The 23,544-nt window shown below is 40.1% G+C and overlaps 1 protein-coding gene across 1 annotated transcript in view; it reads right to left on the bottom strand.

Moving 5' to 3' along the window:
* adgrb1a (adhesion G protein-coupled receptor B1a) overlaps positions 1-19,249 on the bottom strand; it is a 75,578-nt gene extending 56,329 nt beyond the window's left edge. Inside the window, exons 1-2 of the mRNA XM_056762376.1 lie at positions 19,212-19,249; positions 18,258-18,812 (exon numbers count right to left, since the gene is read on the bottom strand). The gene's annotated coding sequence lies outside the window, so the exon portion shown is untranslated. The remainder of the gene's footprint in view (positions 1-18,257; positions 18,813-19,211) is intronic.
* Positions 19,250-23,544: the final 4,295 nt, after the last annotated feature.

Below are 23,544 nucleotides of genomic sequence, written 5' to 3'. Positions count from 1 at the left end.
ATATAGGTGTAGGGCTTGAATATCTCAATAAATTGGCATCATTTTTAGAAATATAATGCTTGCAAATAGTAACGTTATCTGCCCCTATTTATAAGTGTATTAGCATCTAACTTCTATTTCTACTTTATCCAAAGAAAATACAGCTACTTTCGGTTAGTGTACAGAAATTTACATTTAGAAATGCTGCTATATTCACTTAGTGTAAACAGAACCTACTGCTATTTACACTTAGTGTAAAGACGCCATTTTTTATTTCTTCTTTTGTGTTCTGCAAAAGAAAGTCATATAAATGCAGTTACTGTAGAAGCAGGTCAAATAACAGAAAATATTTTCTGTATTGTTCAGAAGACAAATACTACGAAGACTACATATTCACTTTTAAGCAATACAGCAGAAGTATTTGTATTTAGAAAAATAAATCCTAAACAATTTTTGCGATAAACTCAAAATTGATCCATCTTGTCATGCTGTCTGTCTTTCAATTTGCTGTTTGATGACTTTGTCGCTCCTGAGGTTTGATTTTGTTGAAATTCATCAGACACTGGACTTCAATGGCCACAACAGATCTAGAAATGCTGATGAAATCAGATTTTTTCTGCGACTGTGTATACGACTCATAACCAGATGTAACCAAACCTTGACCTACTGGTCTCATTAAACACTTTGTTATGAAGACCTGGAGGTGGCCAACAGCGCACACTCTCTAAAGTCTTGTTTTGTACGGGCCGTGTTCCCTGGGAGCTCTACTAAGGCAGATAATATAGAAACGCTCCAATTGATCCCAGCATGACCTCAAACACTGCCTTACAAACACACACACACAATACCGTATCTGCTAGGTCCCAGATAAGCTGTGTTCTAGATGCTCACAGCACAAGTCTAAGTGGAAGAGTGGGTGTTTCGAACAGAATAAACAGTGCTTTTCATGGCTGCTGTATCCGTAATGAAGCTGGAGGGTGTAATCATCTAATCCTTTGGTTTAGCTCAGCCTTGATGTTAACCGAGACGTAGTCAAGGCAGAACCTCCTCAGCGACTCCCTATCAAACAACTCTACTGATGCGGCGATGATGACCATACAGCCGAGGGGAAGCTCTCTTTGTCCTGCGCTCATCTATTCTCTCCTGCCCTGAGGAATCTGCTATCCCAGCATGCACCGGGGCTTCGAGTGTCACACACTGGCCAGCTCATTACCGACATGTCGTGTTTATCGATCGGCAGTGGTTCAGCAGTGACACGCAGAAAATTGCTATTCAGTTAATTGAGCCCTCGCTTCCACACACCGCGTCAGTCCGGGAGAAAAGAAGAGCCGCCAAAACCCACATTTCGGCTAAAATAATGCACTAGAGGAGGTAAGTAGAACACAGAACGGCCCAATCGATTTTCACTTTGAGTCATTGGCATTCGCACTCCAAAGCATTTCCTGAGCTGTCAGTCTCACGTGTGCTCGCGGGGTGTGACAGGGTCTATCGGAGCCGTCGGGGCATCATGGAAACACGGGGTGATGCTAAGATGCTGTTAGCGGCCTCTCTTTCTGAACATGCTGGAAAAATTGCTGAAGCGGAAAGAAAAGGCTTCTTCTCGGTTGTTCGGCCTTCTGCTCGGATGTGTGGATTAGAGAGAGAGCAAGAGTGAGGAACAAGTTGACTGTTGTAGCTGCGTTCTCGTGGCGGGATTATAACCAGATATGGGGTGCCGTGATGGTGCCTGATTTTCACATTCATTTGCTAATGATAATATAATAATGTCTCTCAAAATGCTGCACGCTTTAACAAAGGCAAAAAATCGCTGTGGAAGACAAATACACCGAACAAACTTAGAAGACAAATAGGCGTGAAGGTAAAAAAGAAAGAAATGTGAGAAGACAAGATTGTCTATCGCATCCATCTCCTGGCTCCGCACATTATTTCATTCTCATGCCTATGAAATGAAAGATCTACAAGCCAACAAGGTTATTAGAAGAAACAGAAGATATCAAGGATGGCTGCTTCTTTAAAGACGAACCTCTTTCTCCTCTATTCGCTCTTCAGCATCTACGACAGCAAGAGCTAGACCTCGCACGGTTGTGGAATTAAAGAGATAATTATCTGTCCGTGGTGATGAATGTGTTTACTGTGCTCGGCCTTCTTTCATCAACTTATAACCTGCTTCTGTTCCTACCAGGCAAACGCGGGCGAGTTAAGCATCTTACATCAGCAAACAGTTAATGCCAGATGGAGGTGTGCTTGTTCTCAGAAAGTCCTGTTGAGCCGCTCACAGTTTTTAATTTTAACGGTTACTTTCATCGTCTTGCCTACAGCAATAACAGATAGAAAGATTTTTATCCAGATGGTAAAGTTACATTTGGGAGGTTACAAAGAGATAGCCGACAAAAAGGACAATGCTATCTTGCAATAATGCCTTAAAGGAACAGGTCGCCCAAAAAGTAAATTCAGTCATCTTGCACTCTCACTCAAGTCGACCTCTCTATAAATGTCTATAAATGTTATATACTTAAGATATTTGGAAGAATGCCTGTAACCAAACAGTTCTAGGCCACCATTGAATATCATTGTAGGAACATTTTATTTATCATTTTTTTCTGTTCTGTTGAACACAAAAGCAGATATTTTGAAGAATGTAAATGAAGAAAGTAAACAGTTCTGGGGCATTTTTGATTAACAATTAGTGCGTTTACATGCACAAAATAAACAGAAATCTATCAAAAATCTGCTTAAAAAGAAACTTGTTGTCAAGTGTTCACTTCCATAGTAATAAAGCGGCTACGCAGAAAACCGCGTTTACATGGAAGTTTGAGACTTGCTGGGTTTCTCGCGTGCAGTGATGTCATCGTTGATAGTCTGTTTAGTCATAAAAAATGGGAACAGGTCAGAAGCTGTATTTTAATATCTCTTCTCCTGTCTGCAGTACCTGCGTATGCAACAATAGTTCTTCATTTTGAGTTTCTACATCAACTGCATGTTTCGAGAGAGGACTTTTATATGTTATTATTACTTCCGTTTGGGACTTTTACCACTGCGCTTTCAGACATGCGCACATAAACAAAACTGAGAGAAAACCGGTAAAGGCGTTTAAATGCAGCGCGATATCGGAGTGATGGGCAAAAAACGAACACCTCTGCCGATCGTTTTTTGCTCAAGCCGTTTATGACCATTCCCTGATAAAAGAAAATCACACATCAGCTTATTAAGCATAATCGGAGTAAGACTGTGCACGTTAACGCCCTCAATGTCATTTTTCCTACAATCCTACTCAACATCTCTTCAAGCTTGACTGGGATTTACCAAACGAACCCAGAATTCTACTGTAAGAAAAGTGGATCAAAGTCAGACATTTACACCTCTAAAACAGTCAATATTAAACCCCAAATGTCATACTCCACCGATTTGGGCAGTATTTCAAGGCATTAATGTATTAAAGTTTCCTGTCGTTTATTGAGCTCGGACCACTTCAGCCACAGGGTCCATTCAAACCCATCCTTTCAACCTTCGGTGTGTTTCCCTTTTTTTCGTACATTTTCAAAAGCTCTTCTTTTCAACTCTCACTGGTCCAAACATCACACTTGACATAAAATACCTTCTGACTGACTGTCAAAGTGTGATGTCTCACTGTGAACCAACATTTTTGTCGCAAATAACACTATGAAGGCGACTTTGATGTGGCGTTGCATTTAATCACAGTCAAGGCCTGAATACAGCAGAGATTCTTATGGATAACCAAAGATGCTTTACTGGAATTTACAATTCGCCTGTTTCAATCGCAGCATTTTCAGAAACAGATGTTCAGAGAGGGACACGGAGATGAAATATTGACACGAAGGGAAGCAGAAGACAGACATGTATGGGACAGAGTGAATGTTAGGAGGACAAATGATGGGGGGAAGAAAGGGAAGTGAACATCTGTTTGTGTGATGATCTAACAGGCTGCGTCTGCATGCTCTCTTTCCCCTGGCACGCCTGCTTCAGCTCTGTTTGTTTTCCCTGTCATCCCTGCCACAGACTAGCGCTTACCTGACGCTAATTTCAATTAGGCGTCTAACTGTCTGAAGAAACGAATAAAGCTGAAGAGAAGAGAGACACATACCACTTACACAAGACAGCAGAATGAAGATTAATGGACATGTCAGTGTGAAGAAGGTCAATGTCCTTAAAGTTGAAACCAATGTTTCTTTTGTTCTTTCGTTCTCTTTCTTTAGTTTGTTTGTTCATTCGTTTGTTCTTTCTTTCTTTCTTTCTTTCGTCCGTCCGTCCGTCCGTCCGTCCTTTCCTTCCTTCTTTCTTTCTCTCCTCAATCTCTGTCTTTCTCTTTCGTTGGGTTGTCTTTCTCTTTCGTTCCTTTGTTTGTTCTTTCTCTTTCATTCTTTCTTTCATTCTTTCTTTCTCCTCACTCTCTGCTCTCATTCTCTCCTCTTTTATTATCTCCTTTCTTTCTCTTAGTCTCACTTTCATTCCCTTTTTTCATATTTTTTTGTTCCTTTTTCTCATTTCATTTATTGCCTCCTTTTGATTCTCTTCATCTTATTCTCTCTACTCCTTTTTCTGACACAAAATTCAAGCAAAAACCTTCAAAAAGACAATGGATCTAGAAAATAAACACACAGATCTTTGCGAGTGCATTCTCTCATTTCTAACACTCCCATTAAGACAACATTACGAGGAGTAGAACACATTTCTGTGCATATGCACCTGCTGTAAATCCAGCCGAAATTTTGCAAGCAGACGATTGCGATTTGTCCACGATTTCTGTCGAATGAGTCTCTAATGAATCTATTTTCAGCTCTTTTCATTGCCGGCTAACATACGCAGATTCGGCGGGCCAGCCCTTTCATTATCTTCCTCGATTGATTACATGTGTGAGCCAACAGTTCATAAATAAATAATTTACCCTCTTATCTAGCTCCCACATCTGGGTCGGTTTTGTCCAACCGTCCAGAAAATTCCCAATGGCTTCATCTCCTCAGCTGAAAGAAAGTAATTATCTTCCACACATGACACCCAAGCAAGGGCTTGGAAAGGATGCGGCGCTGAATACGCCTCTAATTGGGTTTCATGCCTGCAGAATTTACAACATCTGTAACTCGGATTATAGCACCACCAAACAAAGAAAATTACAAAAGTGGCTTTACAAACACTTTTATGGGCTGGTAATGATAAACAGATTCATTGTTGTGGTGGTCTGTCAAAAACATTTACAATCCGAAACTCGGGTAGCTTAAAAGGGGCCCTTTAATTCCTGAAGAAGGGTGACAAAATGAATCAAGCGTGGCTGGGAAAAACACTGGGTTCTGTGTGTGTGTGAGTGTCTCTGTGCTCATTTTACCATGCAGGGAGTGTTGGGGAGAGTTCGGGTGATGAAATGGCTAATCGCTCATAATTCTCACATCTCACAGTGGGGCTGTTGCAGATGGTGTGGAGACCGTCCTCTTTTCTTTCCATCAGAATCAATCCCACAGATAATGAGTGCTTTGTGCCTGAACATAATCAGATACATATGAGGGGGAATTGTACTGAATATCAAATCCAATCAAGCTATATCACGCACATTGCAAATGAGCCAGACACCACGTCTATAGCCGCACAAGGTAATAGAACGGCAATGAGCCAAGATGTATGGTCACACTTTTTTTAAGGAAAACAAAACCATTTTTGAACGCGATGCTACTGGTCTAATTGGATTCAATGATCTATGCTAAGCTATTCTAAAATGCTTTCGCCAGACCCGGAGATCGGCTGAATAGATTTCAAAACAGTAAAACTCAACTTTGGGGGAGCTGGAGAATGAGCATATTTCCAAACAAAGTGTAGTGTTCCTTTAAGGTGCATTCAGGGTATATGTTGAATTAGCATGTGCATTCTTGGGATTCGAACCCCTAACATTTGTGCTCACTGAGGTTCAGTCTCTCTAAGATTCTAGCCGAAGTGGCACACCAGATGCAGACATAAATTACATCTACTTTAATGTAGATCAACTGGTAGAGCATTGGATTAACAACGCAAAAGCTCATGGGTTCAATCCCAGAGAACACACATATTGGTAGATATATTAATAACTCAATGTTATTTGCTTTGGATAAAAAAGTGCCAAATGCATGAATGTTATGTCCTACAACATTTACTGATGGAATCTGCACTGATGTGAACTCCACAGCGCACCATTACCCAACAGCCCATTCAGCCAACTGTAGATTTGAAGGAGCAACGTGAAGGATGAGGATGACATTTGGGACAGAGCCTAAAAGACGGACTCTGGCTAATTAAAAATTAAAAACATCCACTCGATCAGGATTATAGTCCAAAGCTTTGATGGCTCTGAGGGCGTGCAAGGTCAAGGGCTGGAGTCCAGCAGCTGAGAAACTGAATGACCTCACATCATCTTCTGTGTGTGTTTAAGAAGCATGCAACGTTCGTCCTCAATGTCACCCGGACACAGTACGGCTCTCATCAGCTCTTTAACAGCAATAACAATCCCACTCTGTTAACTTGAGTCAGTTCCCATTCAATGACTATAGGGGACATCTGCGGTGGAGAAGAAAGGAGGATTATGCAGTCAGTTGGCATAACCAAGAGTATTGCATCATGACTCTATAACACTCGAGACAAAGACGTCTGAATTGTTATGGTGTCAGATGGTTGGACTGCACACTGATTTTGCTTTATCGGAATATATTTTACATTAAGAGGGAATGACAGAGCTATAGAGTCACAGATAATCGGGCCTCAATGTTGCAGATAATAGCCTTTGTTAATGCATTAGTGGAGCTCATGGTCTCATTTCACGTTCTTTCAAGTTTCATGACTTTGGCCACTCAGGAAAGATACACAAGTATTCAGATGTTGGATCTATTTGAATTTTTTGCTGGTCTTCCTTAATTCTTTCCAGACTATGGCAACAGATATGGCCAGGGTTGCCAAGTCTGTAGTTTTCCAGCAGGATTAGACTTATTTTAAACTGTTGCCTCAGTTTTTTTGGTTTATGTATTGTGGCATATTTTGATATTAGATTTTTTCTGAAGGGTCGCTGAGCTAGTTTTGATCACTCATTGGGCTGGAATAAGGCGCATATAGGGTTTAAATCAAACTTTGCTTATGAAGACATATATATAGCATATGCATACACAAATATAAATAACAATTATATGTATTCTATCGGATGTTCAAGCAAATACATGTGCATACTAACATATTATAACTCACATATACATGTAAACTTCATGCAAACCTACACCTATAGACACTCGTGTATACATAAATACTCAGTACATGCACATACATCTATAAACATTTACATATACATATAAACATGTTTCCTACTTATACACCTTTAAATCACTCACACAAACATACGAACTCGATGCATGCAGCGTCACTTATAAAACAAGCTTAACTTAACAAGTAATTTGTCCCCTCACTTTAAAAAACTTAATCACAGATGTTAAACTGTTCCCTAATTACCACATCGTGCTCACAGATAAACAAACTGTACCCCAAATCTGTGCCCTCCATTTTGTAAACCGTACCCTCAATTTTTGAAAACTCTAGCCACAAACGTATAAACCGTACACATATCATTTGCAGATTTATGTTAACAAAAGACGCGTTCTTGTTAAGTTAAGTTTTATAAGTGATGCTGCAAGCATCGAGATTGTATATTTCAGTTAGTGATTTTAAAGTGAATATGCATGGTTCATGTTTATACGTATATGCGATTGTTTTGCATGCGTGTATATGTTAGTTTATATGTTAACACGAATTTAAAGAATTTAAAGATGTATGAATGCAGGAAGTTATGTATAGCAACTGTTTATACACTGTATATACATCTATAAAAAAATCCGTAAAAATAGGGCACAATATACTGTATTAATATGAAGGAAGTGTTTGTATAAATAAAAATAAAAAAGTCCTGTATTTTACATTTTGTACTGCATTAAATTGCATTTTTGCATTAACGGAAAATGTTCGAAAAATAAGAAAATGTACTGGTAATTTTCTGCCAGTCCCATCCGTATTTTAACGGGATTTTTTTACAATGTAGATGTGTAAGCAGGTATCGAGATTATATGAATACACCAGTGTCTATAGGTGTTTGTCTTCATCAAGTTTACAGGCATATGCAAGTTATTCACAAGTGTGTACGCATGCATTTATAACATAAGATGTAGTGTAGTATTTCACATAGTTACTTGAACATCTGATCGTATACGTATAAATATGAGTCATATATATAATAGTATGCACGTGTTATATATATGCATTCATAAGCTCAGTTTGATTTAAACCCTATACCGCTCCTCATAGGCTGGTTCTGTTACGCAGATCTGGCAACCCTGGCTATGACAAGGTCTCACTTTTGTCACGTTCTATCTGCATAATTAAAAAATTGTAGATATTGAGTTTTAAAGTTATATTTGACACAGAATATGTTAATTGCAGAATATACTATTTAAAAGTCGATAAAACTCAGTTTTGACAAAAATGTTCCAAGGTGATGACATGTAGATGGTTGCACACACAGCATCGTCATTATTATAATTTAGAAACTAGTTATCCTCTAGCTCAATCAATAGAATTTCGCTAGTGATGCAAAGGTCATGAATTTGATTAAAAGGTGATACAAATATAGACTGAATGAACTGCGTAAAAAAGGCAAATGAAAACGTTTGTCAGAAGAATAAATGTAAAGGTACATTTTATTGCAGGATGCCACTGGGTTTGCTGAAATAGTGTGGTTTATTAGCTTAAAACACTCCACCAAAAAGAGATTCACTCACCCTCTCCTTGGTCCATACTCAAATCTTATTCTAGTAATTTCTTTATAAAGAAACCAATAATAGGAACCTTTCAAAATATTTAGAGGTCGCAGCCATTTATGGCCTCTCACACCATTTTGCTCATTTAAATATTTACAAACTTTTTTACATTTCAAATAAAACATGTCCTTATACAATTGTTAAGCTGTTGAAATGGAGACAGGTAGGCTCTTCTCACAATATAATATATGTCATAACAAAGGTAAGAGCTTATCTGTCAGCCTCTCTACCACTTTGCGTCTCACTCGGCCGCTTCCTTTAAAAGCAGGGGATTTCTTTAGCATACTGACCTCACGCCTGCTCTGGAGAAACAAGCGCACAAGTGTTTTTGTAGATAGCCTACGTGGGATCCTGAGGGATGCACGGGGAGCACAATGCACATCCAGTGATGGAGAGCCGTGAGCCCCGGGAGAAAGCGTTTGGACGTGGGTGTGTGGGAGTGTGAGAGACTGTAGGAGCTGAAGGGACCCATTGAGATCGGGTCCCTCGCCTCTGCCTTCATTAACATGCAGATGGGAACAGCTGTCGACACTTTGCCATGACGGCTGAAATATTTACGACTCGCTGTTTACTGAAAGACTCTCGGACTGACTAGCGAACAAGTTCATCCCTCTCTCTCTCTCGCGCTTTCTCTTCATCTCTTTATCTTTACGGATAACTCCGCTTTCCCTTCCCACATCCATTCTGAGCGTGACACGGTCGTTCCATTAATAATGGTGCCTTTGAGTGACAATTTTTAATCCGGCCCCCTCTCTGATGATATTTGCTTTTCTCCACTACATCTTCAGCTATCAAAATGTCACAGGCTGATTTATGAAAGTCCGTCCCACCAAACAAAGCTTATTTCTCCCCGCCGCTCCTGAGAGAGAGGGAAAATCCATATCTGCTACAAATCAATGGCGGGAAATTTACGAGGGTTACCTGCAGGCTTACGGCACATAACATCGTACTACACGGGTATGAATAAATGAATACGTAAATATGTGAAGTGAGCTGATATGTAGACGGTTTAACAGAGCTCTCTTAAAGTGGGGACATTGGCACACAGATGTCTCACGAACAAAGAAAAAGTCAATAAGGATTTTGCCATTATGCTCACTGGCTAATTGCATTAAGCGCCCGTTCTTTCGGTTTCTCTTTTCCCGATTTGTCTCCATTTGGCCTTACGGAGCCTGAGGGGTCTGCCGTGGTTCTCTCGTCACAGAACTAAATAAAACAAGACAGACCTTCAGGGCACAATTATCCAGTGTCAACAATTAGCTCTCCACACTGGCACTTTGCAGCGGGGTCTCATCGGGCATCCATTTGACCACATGGAGCCTTGAGGAATGTACGTGTGTTCTTACCCCACTTACAATAAACTACAGAAGTAACAATATTTTTGAGCTATGCCAAAAACATGGTATTCTTCAAAGTACTATGGTAATAATGAAATCATTCGGTACAACGGCAGCCTATATTCTCTAAAGCAAATGCTGCGACTCGAAAATGTCTATGTAGTCAATGTTGGACAGAAGGTTTGTAGCTGCCACTTCACCAGAAGTTAATAAAAAAATCAATGCATTTTTTTAATAATTCAAGAGTGTTGTCAAGCTCTTTTCAATCATTTTTAATTGGTTAAACATTTGGAAAATCCCACGGACAAACATGAAGTGTGACCGATAGTGACGATTCGTGAAAAATGGAGCTACGAGGTTACAGCCCAACAACGATTATATCTGACCCAACCAGGGATTGACTCAACCCAGCATAGGTTAAAGATTTTTATGAAACGTATCTGACATTTCAGATTATAAATCATTAGCTTTACGCTCTAGAGGTAAAAAAATGTTAATGTAATTGCTCAAAACTTGATTTTTGTTTATTTTAAGCCCAAACGCCTCCTATTACGATGATTTCATGGTGATTTCAATTCATAGATAATTTCCTTATATTCTACTTAATTTTTGTGCTATGCATTTGAGTATTTTTGCTTTTCTCTAGTGCATTGCCTTTATTAAGGCGCCACTACGATTAGGATGCTCCCATAAAAGACAGCTGCCGACTATAAAGTAGACAGCGAGGAAGCTCAAGGTTTTGGACAGAGCCCAAGTGTTGGGCAATGCTGGGGTGGGGTCCTACCTATGTTAGGGGTGTGTCTTTTGTTTGTAACACCCACAGACACGCAGACTAGATATGATTTAAAGAACACCAAAGGCCTTCTCACAACACAATCCAGCTAAAACCAGCTTTAGGTGCTAGCTGGGTTTTGGAACATGGTTGCTGGTTTCTAGCAGCACCAAGCTGGTCACTTGCTGATCCAAACTGGTTTAGTTGGTTGACCAGCTGGACTACCAGCTGGTGGGGACCTGGCTAGGCTTGTAGAACATCTTGGACCAGCTTTTGTGTTCCAAAAACCAGCTTGACCACCTTAAGCTGGTACGACCTTGTTTTTTCCAGCAGAGCTGCGCGTGAGAGGCCAAGTCCCAGAGAATGAACGGGGGGATATGGTTGATTACAGGCAATGACAGCACTGATGGGAAAGCAAACACTGTAATCCAAACCTCTTCTCTAAGGCAACTCTATCCCATCTGTCCTCAGTAGAGTAATGATAATACTAAAAGAGCCCAAGAACGTCAGGGGGAGGGAAACGATCGAGCCGTGTCACTATCTGAGGCCTGACACAGGCTATCGCTGTCAGCACCGGAGAGATGACCAGCTCCATCCATCAAGCTGTCCAGACCATTGCGCATAATCACTTTCTCGTTCTCTCATTACAAAAGACATATAGTCTCCTTAAACTAGAATTTATGGGCTGTGGGAACAGATTGACATTTGCGCGTCAGTGCAAAGCGGAGAACACGTCTTTTAGATATAAGCCATTTTTTCCCAAGATCTGGTGGGTTATAATAGTCACATTAGCTGTCTGTCTATCCGTATATCATAGTGGTGTCAAACCAGGATTATCTTGACAGTTACAGTACCTGCAGTTTAGCCTCATCACAATGACCAAATCTTTGGCAACTGGCTCAAAAAGTTTTTGTGCAAACGGCAACCAAACAGTCGCCTGGGTCGATAACGGACAGCTTTCTCCAGGTATTAAAGACCACCCTGGTACACACAAAGCGCATAATATATGTGCAGTAAACAGTTACGCAGCTGCAGTCCGCCTCAGGAAAAGCACATTTGTGCAGAGTTTGGAAATTAATGGGATGGAAAGGCTGTGGTTGCACTGCCGCACATAAACGCTCCACTTCACCAGAGCTTCCAGAAAGGCTGACACTGCCAGATCGGACGATCCGGACTTCCAGCAGCAGATGTTTTCCTTCAGCTTCTCCTATCTCTCCGTTTGGTAATTGAAGAGGAAAAAAGACCGAAATACATTTAAAATAAACAAAGACGGAAATGCGATTCTAATTAGCTGCAGACACATTTCACTCGAAAGACAGATTCAGCTATATCACGTTAGCCCAAAAACTACAGATAAGCAGCACAGTTTATCTGTGGTGTAGGGGACGACAAAATCGGTGAGGGAAACGACGACTGTAGCATTTCGTTGAAACTAACAAAAAACGAATTAAGCACCTCAACAGAACATGAGACGCAGCGATTTATAATCCCAAACATGTCATCGGAATTCCAACACTTATAGTGGAGTTGGGCGTGTTAGAATAGGACAGCGTCGACAGCAACACGGACCCAAAGAGTGACACGCCGGCGTGGCGGAGGATTTAACAACATCGCTCTGGAGACGAGGGCCTTCTGAGATTCGAGGGGGTTTTGCGACAAGACAGATGCGATGCAAGATACTAGGGATTATGCATGCACTTCACATCAAAGACAGCTTTGTTCTCACGAGAGAACATAGACAGGCGGAAAAAGAGCGACTACATCCATTCATTCGCTATTACAGGCCCCTTTGATTGAAGTTTGTACACAAAATGGCCTTAAACTGACGTCGCACAAAGCCAACGCATTTTTCAGAAAGTCATCAAAAAAAGATTGATGTACGAAGTCACGCTGGCACTTTAGGATGTGACAATTCGGAGCCATTTATTCTTGCACGCATTGATGGAGACAGGGACTCCCTTTGTGTAAACAGTTTTAGCATGAATGACACGCTGTCTTCTCGGAAAACAACTGACTTAAGAGTCAAATAAGCGAGGCAAAGAGAAACGTCAGGTGCTTTGTCTTCTGGTGTCCTCTTTGAAAAGTTTGTGGAAGCAAATGAAGGGATATTTAAAACAAAATGATCTGAGATGTGTATCCTAGCTTTCACTTTTATATATTTGCCTTTTTACTGACTCATCGCTTTGGACTCGTATCTGTTTATAGGCTCCATGATGATATCGCACTGACTGCTGCTTTATAGATCCCCATATAAAGCATTAATGACTCAGATCCTGACCTGGACGACTTGTGTATCAATATATATCAAATATATTTATGCATTTGACCAGCAGAGAGGAACAAAGACGTGAAATCATATTTGCTTGGAACATCACATACTGTACATGTCATTGAAGACCTTTAGCAACATGAAATAGGGAGACACTTTAATTCAGTGATGCGTTATCAACATTAAGTCTCTTGCACGTGACGGCCAGGCTAATTTTCACCTGGAAAATGGTGAGAAAACCATCAAAGCTATTTTACAAACATTGTGAAAAACATCTACAAACAAACACAAGAGAAGACAAGAAGTGATGAAGAAATAAGTCGAAGAAGGAAAAGAGACGCAACACAAGACAAAGAGAGAATAATAACCGAATAGAAAAACAATTCAGAATTGGTTTGTCTCTGACACCCATAGGGATGCTACAGACACAATGAAACTCCTCCACGCACAGCGTTTGACATTTCCAAATATGAATAAACGCATGGCAAAGGACAGCTATTTCGTCATCATGGACTAGTCGTAGTTTCCCGTCTATAATAAGCAATAAAGGTGCCGTGCGGTGCTGGAGAAGTCCTCACACAATCATCTGCCGTCTTCTGGAGTTTAACTGCGTAATTGCACATGTGTTTGGGTGTGAATGGAGCGTTCTCAAACAAGGTGTTCCCCTCCCTTAAGCTATCGCAAGTTTATTTTTGAGAGCCGATCTGTGAGATCGCTGCTTCTACGAGCAAAACATTCAGTCTGACTCTGCACTCAAAACTCAAAAGCCGTAACCATTTCCCATGTTTACACCCTCATTGTTAAAAATGAAGGTGCTACAAAAGGTTCCTCACAGCGATGCCAGAAAATTAAATTGATCATCTTTCTTACATTTCTATAGTCTAAAAAACCTTTGTGCAATTCAGGAAGAGAACCGGAAGCTTCTGTGAATGTTGAAGGTTCTTGGAACCATTTGCTCAGTAATTCTTCTATGGAATCCTGAAGCACCTTTAAGAGTGTAGACTCAATAAGCTTGTTAACTCAACCCAGAGGAAAATGATATTGCTTACCCTAGTGAAAAATAAATATACGAAAATGTATTTGAAATACATGTATTTAAAGCCAACTATACTGCAAATCCATTTACATCTTCTGTACTTAATGAAAATACACTGCAATTTTATTTGTGATATACTAAATTGGTATACTTAAAACTGCTCAATTGGAAAAGCTAATTTTGTTCTTAATACACTTTAATGGTGCAGAAATAGTGCTGAAGTCCAACTAAAGATACAGTTAAGTGCATTTGATTTTTATAAGATAGGAACTATTGCAAGTTTGCTTCAGGTACACTTGAAATATCTTGCATTGAAAGATTGATATTATTTAAAGATCATAAAATCCTTATCAAAAGTGACATTAGAACACATTTTTATTTAAACACAGGCTTAATATGAAGAAATATGCATTGTGTATAAATAGTACTCCAAATAAAGATCAATTTTAATTTTTTATAAGTAAGTTATTTCACTAAATATGTTAATAATGTAAATATGTTAAACTATACTTAGTATGAAATAAAAGCATTTTAAATAATTTAAATTTTTTCTAGGATAGTTGTTGCCACAGCTCTGCAGAAATTGAAAGTGTTCTCAATTATGCTCGTATAGACCACTTTGCAACACTGGTCCAGAAGCACCTCCGTCTTCATTTATTTTATTTTTGCTATTTTTTTCATCTTAGATATATAATTCAAATTTATAGATTCAGTTCTAAATGTATTGTTGGTTGTATTTTATTCATACTGTCGTGAAGTGTTGAAAAACTGAAACAGGAAGTTCTTCTGGACCAGTATTGGATCAGCACTGTTTATGTTTTCAGAAGTGGTCAATAAAGCGGTCTTAAAAATGTTGATGAGAGTCAGAACAAATAGCCTCGTGGGCAAGTGCTTCAGCATGTAGCACTTTCCCTCAGGGTGACCTGAGTTCGAATCCCGGAAAGTGTTCCATCCCTAATCCCGGCCCCCCTTCTCTATCCCACTTCGCTTTCTGTCCTCTCTCTCATTGTACTAAATAAAAAGGCAAAAAATGGCTCAACAAATAAAAATAAATAAAAAGGATAATAAATGTCCAAGTTCATACTGTAATATCTATTTTTTTTATCCCAATAAGCTCAAAACACATGAGAAATCTGAATTTTTTTACATATAAAATAAGAAAACCTAAGACCTTATTTTTTTAAGAGCAGATTGAAATCTTCTCTAAATCACACAATATGATAATGAGGAGATGGACCGAGTCAATGTCTTGTTCACAATTCAAGGTCTGCCACAGCGTTTCTCAGATAATTATGCAAACACACATGCGTTTACTCTTAAACGACCAAAGTTGCATCATGCAACACACAAACACAGAACCATCTGTGCAATGTTTAAAAAGCCAGCCATAATACGCTTTTTGTCAGGATTCAGAACCTGAGGAAACTTAATGCACTTTATCCTGTTTTTCACCTTGTTCCAAGATAGTTCCGTCTCTAAGATTCATTAGGTAGAAGCACAGGCTGTGATTTAGACCATAATTACAGAAAGAATAGCCAAATGCAGCATGTTCCAATCCTGATCGCTGTGCTCATCGTGGATGGCCAGAGGCCACAGGCTCCCTCTGCACAATCTCGCCACTAATCGGTTAGCACCTTGCAAATACCAATCCCATTCTCTCAGCACCTGCCTCCCTCTTCATACCAACTCTATCACGGGAAGACATCCTACTTTGAGCAATCTACATGACATATCCTTGACTGGACTCTTATGTGGGTTGAATGTTTCAAAGCCGTGAAGCTAACGTGGGTGACGCAGGTTTGAGCCTGTAACACGTTGTGCATCATTTCCTTCACTGTTGGCAGTCATTTCTTGTCTAGTAAATACCCGCCTCTAACAAAAAACACAAACATGACCACATTTCTTTATCATGGTTTGACTGTCACTGCAGATTGAATTTCCTTCCAAGTTTCTCGACACTGAAAGCAGCAAGTGCTATTTTGAGAGGATGAGGCGTCTTATAAACAAAGAAAGAGAGAGCATTAGGGTCTCTGCAGATACGGGTTTGGAGGAGGAACCTGTCACAAACAGGCTAGCGAACACGACACGGGTACACACACACACATTTCCTCTGTACAGACTTCTACAGTGGCATACAGACAATATCGGTCAATTTATGATTGACACATCCATATAGGAGAGGAAAAAAATGACAGAATAAGGATGTACAGGAGAGAGCCAAAAGAGGGACATCTAGGTTAAAAGGCATGCATGGCTGCCCCCCAAAAGGACAATAGTGCCAGCCTGTCCGATTTCACCCCGGCTCGTGATACAAAACTATGCTGTCGGCCTGCTCCACCGTGATCTATTTTTATTCTCAATGTATCTTCCCCCTTCTTTCCCAAGATAAAGAAAACACAGCCTTCTAAAAATACATGACCACAGGGCAAGTGTTGTGTCCTATGCCTCTTCTGAGTCTCTGCATGGGGTGAGCTGCATTCAGAAAAGGGGCAGTCGGACAGCACTGAAAGGGCGTTCATATTACTAATTCAGAAGTGGTGGCACAGACTGAAATGGAAAAATTAAATTACATGATACTAAATGACATCATCAAGTGTTTTGTAGCTCTATCGGTTGGGCATTGCACGTTTGAATCCAATGGAGCTCTTGATAAAAAGCGCATGCGTAAATGTAAATATTGTTGTTGCAATTACAGACGAGGTCATCTTGCACATCATGTTAAAGTCAAGCAGCATCATAACCTGTTGGAGTTTTTCAGGCATAGACTGCGCTCTCGCCTGTGCTGCAGAGGCTCTTTTGAGGCTCAAAGTGCGCAGTGAGGCATCTCTTGTTCAGTGATCCCCGTTTATGCCCCTCTTGCGCTGAGGGAATTGAGCGCTGGCAGACTTCCCCCTGCTGTACAAATACGGAACTTTCCCCCACTGACCATCGGGCAAACACCAGCAAAACGCATATTCAGGAAACGAGCGGTTTCACGAGATGTGTTTGCCTACGTTGACGTTTATAAACCAAAAAGTAATCTTATTAGCTAGCCCGAGAATTTATGCTCATCGTTACGAGGGACATTATTACTGAAACGGACAAAACAGACCCTCTCTTCTGGTGCAAACATATTTATATTCGCCAAACATCGGTCAAATCAAAAAAGTATCGTAGTTCGTCTCAAATGAAGTACAACCGTTTCATGCGCAAAACTGCGCGCAGCGCGCTTCAAAATGACTTAATGCAATTACGATAGTCACTCATTCATATATAGACCAAAGCTGTCATTTTTCGAAAGCTGTTCTTAAACAAAACACAGGCTACAATTATACATGTACCCGATTGAAAAACGGAACAACACAGAACGCAAGACAACTTTTATTCCAAAATAAGTTGTGAGAGATCAACCACATTACTTTTCAACAAAACTTTGCTCCAGGTTTAACTAAAATATGCTTTGGTTAAATAAAATATCGACTAACAGGTCGTATTTTGTTATTTTTTATGCAAAAAATGAGACGTGACCTCTCAGTTGTACAATATTCCCGTTCCACAAGGGAGACGAGAACAGCAACTATTGCGCACTTTGTAAAGCCAAAGAAACAAACAGTACACGCCTTGCGTATACAACAATACGCAATCTATTTAATGGAATAATGTTATTGTGTCAAACCCCGCTTTGTCCACCGGGATGTCACCTCCGCAATCCGGTACCTTGGACAGCGACACTGTCCAGACAAACCAACCCCTGCATCGGAGTGTTCAAATACATTAAAACAAAACAAATCGTGCAATTCTGACACTTACAAATTAGTAAAAGAAAGAGACGTCTCTCCACAGTTGGTTAAGAAAATAACCTTAAGCCTCCACTCAACAACATCTTAAAACGCAATATTTTGAGTTATTCGAGATCAATGACGAGTAATATACAGAGGGATCAATAACACCTACTGCGTGTTTGGTCATATGTGCTGATTAAGCAAACGCATTTAATTACATTAGCCTGTCAAACGGAGCTGGAAATCACGTTATATCAGTAATAATGATTGGTTACCTTCAAAAAGTTGTCATGTCCCATCTGTTTCCCAGCGCGTAAAAACCTTTCTCAAAATGCCCACGACAATTCCTCCAACTTCTTCAGAATAAGTTGTGTGCATTCATTCTTTCAACAGGCAATATCTGCTGATACGATGACACAAAGAAGGTCTGTTTCCTCCAGTGGCAGAGAGATTCTCCTAAGACCGAGTAAAGAAACAAGCATCCATAAATTCACAGCAGATCCTCTTAATGTGTATTTCTGTTCTGTCACTTCTGAGTGTTGCACTGTTTCCCAAATGTATTATTTAATCCAGACCTTTAAAGCCAATAAATCGTATGGGTCCTTTCGTTGTCCAGATAAGAAGTCCTCAAGTAGTGTGAAAGCTCCAGGGAGGTGTGTGTCTCAGGCTCGGTTGGTTTCTCGGTGTGTGTCGGGGATGTGGGAATCTTCCTTTTGGTTCTGGGGCTGTCCTCGCCCGGTCTGTCCACACAAACGGAATTCAGTGTTTGAAGGCAGTGAGTTGGGCACTATAGCATATATCCAGCAGCCCCCCCTTGTGGAGCAACAGCACTGCGTGGGTCACACCAGAATGGAGGAGACGCAGCGACGAGAAAGTGAAAACGAAGCGCAGACAGAGAGAGAGAGAGAGAGAGAGGCAGTTGTTTAAACATATCTGTATGTGCCTACATTTTAGACAAACACACGTAAAGGGCTACTAAAACAGAATGGTTGGTTAATAAAATAGCTGTTTAATAATTAATAATATAATGATTCAATTTGAAACATTTGGAGAGGAAAGAAAAAGCAGCGTTTTACAGATGTCAAAGAAAAACGTGACGCGGTATTACGCAAATTAAATTTGAGTTCAAATTGCGCATAGATATTTGGCGGCAAACTATCGGAGGGGCGCCTGGAAAACGCGCTTCGGCTTCCCGCGGCTCCTCCAGCGTTTGGCTCGTGGGCGGCCACCTGCTCAGTGCGCGCGCTGACTCTGGGTTCTCCGGCGCGAGGGCGGGGAGTGGGAGGCTTCTGATGTTAAATCTGTTTCTTATGTAAACGACAAGAATCCGTCAGAAGTGGAGAGAGCAACATTACGCAAAAGCCCATAACGTACGTGTCGTCATGTCGCCAGACGCCGCGTTCTTGTGCGCAAAGCACGCACATGATGATGCCAACAATACACCACCTGTGCACGTGAGCAAAAATGGATATGATAACTTTTTTGGAAATCTCGTTTCTTTTGAATCACACCTACCCAACATTTAGATGTTTCTCGCGTTTATGGATACAAGGGGATAAAATGGCTAGATCTAAGCGATTGAAGTCGCACATGAAGTGAATTGCACATTATGATGTCAGGCACAAATTTGTGGTTTTGATGTTCACATAACACTTCTTATTTAAGTTTTGCCCTTGGCTTCAACATCACAGCTGGAGAAAACCACTGATGTGAGACTGACGGAAAATGCGCAGAAAGGCTTTTAGGAAGATGAACTGTATGTTAAAATGGGGTCTAAGGAAAGGGTCTAGTCAGAGTGTCTTTACACAGCAGTTAAAACATCTCCAAGATAAATTATAATATTCAGTTAGGCTTATAGCAGTACCATTAATATTTATGGTAACACTTTAGTATAAGAACCAATTCTTACTATTGACTAGTTGCTTATTAGCATGCCTATTATTAGCATATTTGCTGTTAATAAGCACTAATAAAGCACATAGTCTGCATGACTATATTCAACAAATGTATATGCATGTATATGCAATACGACTTTTGTTTTTAATGTGCCACAGAGGCCCCATAAACATAAAATTTAATACATTTATGCATTGAATTTATTCCCAGTATTTGTAGACTGCACAGAGCTGTGTCAGAGGTGTCTCTCATCAGTGTGATATAGTTAATGCTGATTTTTTTTGGATGGTCATACGTAAAGGACCTTTCATTTAATTATGGGCCTATGTATTCACAATCCACTTAAATATGTTCTCAGCCACACAGCTTCAGACTACATTTTCAACTTACCTGCATTACAACTTATTTGTATGGATTTATTCACTATACAGTTTGTAATAAACATGCACTTAAAATATTTGACCACACGGCAGAGCTGCAAATATAAAATTTCACCCAAGCAGAGAGGCTACAGTTTAGTTTTACTCTAACATCTTCAGCGTGTAGACAAAAAAAGAGATCTAGGAATCCATGAGAGATGCTAAAAATAGCTCTAAACAAGCGGCGCAGAACAATAAAGCCTATACCTTCTCATCAACAGTTATTGTTCAGCTGTTTATTAAGGCACAGTTCTAAATAGAGAAAATATATACATACATGGTTTCACCTCTGAAACTTGTATTAAGTTTGGTGATTTCTTGCAAGTATTCTAATAATAACACAGTGCCTACGATAACATATTGCGCACCTAGAACAGAGGAAGTGTCATATTAGTTCTAGTTGCCAGGTGTGGGCAGACATGAAGGTTATTATTACTATTTTTACCAGTGAAGATAAAGATGAAATCTTTGCTGAAACGTCACCGGTGAGATGGTTTTGATTGGGTTTGGGGGGTCACACTGAAGGGTAAACATAAGTAGATTGGCTGAGGTAAGAGACCACAGCATCGGAAAACAGAAATGTGTTTTAAATCTTATTTCTATAAACTGAATGCAGGAAGTCAGGCACAGCATGCGTTTTGGTTGTGCTCCAGCGGGGAAATCACAGATGCAGGTAGACGAGAAAGGGGCGAGCTGCAATAATCTAGTGGAGAGATAACCACAGCCTGCATGAGATAGGACTGTTGAAAGGGCATCCGTTTGGAATTATACCTTATCTGTGTTAGAATCATCTAACAGGTTATTTTCACAACCGGTTAGAAATCTTATCGCAACCATTAAAAGCATGTCTACTGGAATACATGTAGACCCTTTAATCATTTTGATTCATATTTAATTTCATATCAATTTTATTTATAAAGCACTTTTAAAAACGACCATGGTTGACCAAAGTCCAGAAGAAGACTCGCACACAAGACAAATATAGTAAAAACATCACAACGTCTCAGTTCAGCTGGAAAAAAAGGCAAGGAATAAAGGTGTGTCTTAAATTATGACTTATAGATAGCATACACACATATAAGGGTGTCTGCAATCAATCTATCTGTCTGTCTATATCCATACATCAATATCTAGCTGTCTATATTGCTATCCATCTAACCGTCCATCCGTCTATCTGTCTGTCTATATCCATTCATTCATCAATATCTATCTTTCTGTCTGTCTGTCTGTCTATCTGTCTACTACTCTCTGTCTATCTGTCTACTACTCTCTGTCTGTCTGTCTGTCTATCTATCTACTCTCTGTCTATCTATCTACTCTCTGTCTATCTATCTACTCTCTGTCTATCTATCTACTCTCTGTCTGTCTGTCTGTCTGTCTGTATATCTCTATCTACTCTCTGTCTATCTGTCTACTACTGTCTGTCTGTCTACTCTCTGTCTGTCTGTGTTTCTGTATGTCTATCTATCTTTATATATATACCGTCTGTCTGTCTGTCTGTCCATCTATCCATCTACTGTCTGTCTGTCTATCTACTGTCTGTCTGTCTGTCTGTCTATATAACTATCTATCTGTCAATCCTTCTATCTACCTGTCTGTCTTTTTTTTGCCACATCTAATGCAATGACAGTCAGGCATTTATGCTACCAACACATCTTTCTCTCTAGCTCAATGGTTAAGAGCATGATGCTAGCAACGCTAAGGTCAATAATGGAATGTAAGTCGTAAATGTAAATGTTTGGATGTAGTGTAAATTTTGAGACCAAAGTTCAACCCAAAACGTGATTTCATGTTATTTGTATAAGCTCTATTAATACCTTAATGATCATGTCCCAGTCACAGATTAAGGCAAGCTACCTACCGTACTGAAAATGCTTTACTTAGGGAGTATATAATTCTGTTTGCTGACTTGTTTGTTTTACACTCAAGATGTTTGTTTTTCCTAATCTTTTTTCCACTGGAGTGGCTGACTGTTGTATCCAAGCGCCTTGTCTTACTGTAATATGGGGGAGGTTTGGACGTGCGAACACACAGCGCTGTGCGACTGTGGGACGCGTTTCTGCTAGGAGGAGGGGGGGGGTGAAAATGTGTCAGTTATACAGTCTCAGATGAGTAATGCAACCATCTGCCTCTGCTTGTGTGTGTTTGTATGCACAAATCATATATGGACCCTCAGACACCTGCTCACACACACACAAACATATTGTTATTGGCTTGCCATCAAAGTTGAAGAAACCGCAAAGATCTCCCATTTAATGTAGTTCTAAAGCAAAGGTCAAAAGCAAGGTCAGATGCAAGTTAGCATGGTGTAGCTCTTTTCCTCTTGTAAAATGTGCTGTGCTGGTCATTCAGCTGAATGTACGCTCTGCTCTGTTTGCTTCAGCATCCTTCCTTGACTGCTTTTCGCCCTTAGAGAGGGAGAGGAAAGAATCTCTGTGTTCAGATGAGTGTCAGACAGTTTGACATCAGTCAGGGAAAGGTCACGGCCACGGAAACAGAGTAAGCATTTCATGTGCTGTTGCGAAAGCCTGGAGGTCGTTTGAATGCCCCCCGCCTCTTTCAGAGAATACACACACATACACAAATGCTCATGCGTATCCGAGATAAAAAAAATTTGCGAAGCATTCCCAACACACTACAAAACATCAAAAGCTAGGATATTTCTAGGCTATAAAGGACAACCCAATTTCAAGAGATTTAAAGGATCTGATATCATTAGAGATTGAGTAAACCAGATGATATGAACTTGCAGACTTTAAACAGCAAACATACAGAGGCATTAGTAGTTCATCCACCGTTCAGGCAGTGGTGGTGGGAGAATGTTTGATGAGCTGTGTGTTAGCAATTGTTTCCTCTCTTCCCTAAATTTGTCTTCTTTTGTTTCTCTCTAATCCTTATCATTGACTCGCTCTTCATGAATTTGTAGCCTTTGATCAAAGCGGAGATTACAAGAAACAGTTTAAAGTGAGTTTCACTTAAAACCTTTTCTTGAAAACATGCTCATTGATTTGTCCTAACAACATTTTTTTTCACGCATAGCTACGTAAATGCTTTTTGCTCAGGTGAAACAACAGATGGTTCCTTTAAAGGGATAATTTACCTAAACATTAACATTCTGTTTACTCACCATCATCTTCCAAACCCATGTAACCTTTTATCTGAAAATCAAATGAACATATGCTATAGGCAGAATGTTAGTGACTGGCAGCCTCCATTCACCATCGTTGTCTGAATATCTTCAAAACGT

This window comes from Triplophysa dalaica, chromosome 12 (assembly GCF_015846415.1).
Source record: "Triplophysa dalaica isolate WHDGS20190420 chromosome 12, ASM1584641v1, whole genome shotgun sequence".
Classification (NCBI taxonomy): Eukaryota; Metazoa; Chordata; class Actinopteri; order Cypriniformes; family Nemacheilidae; genus Triplophysa; species Triplophysa dalaica.
This window is presented reverse-complemented; position numbering and strand designations above follow the sequence as displayed.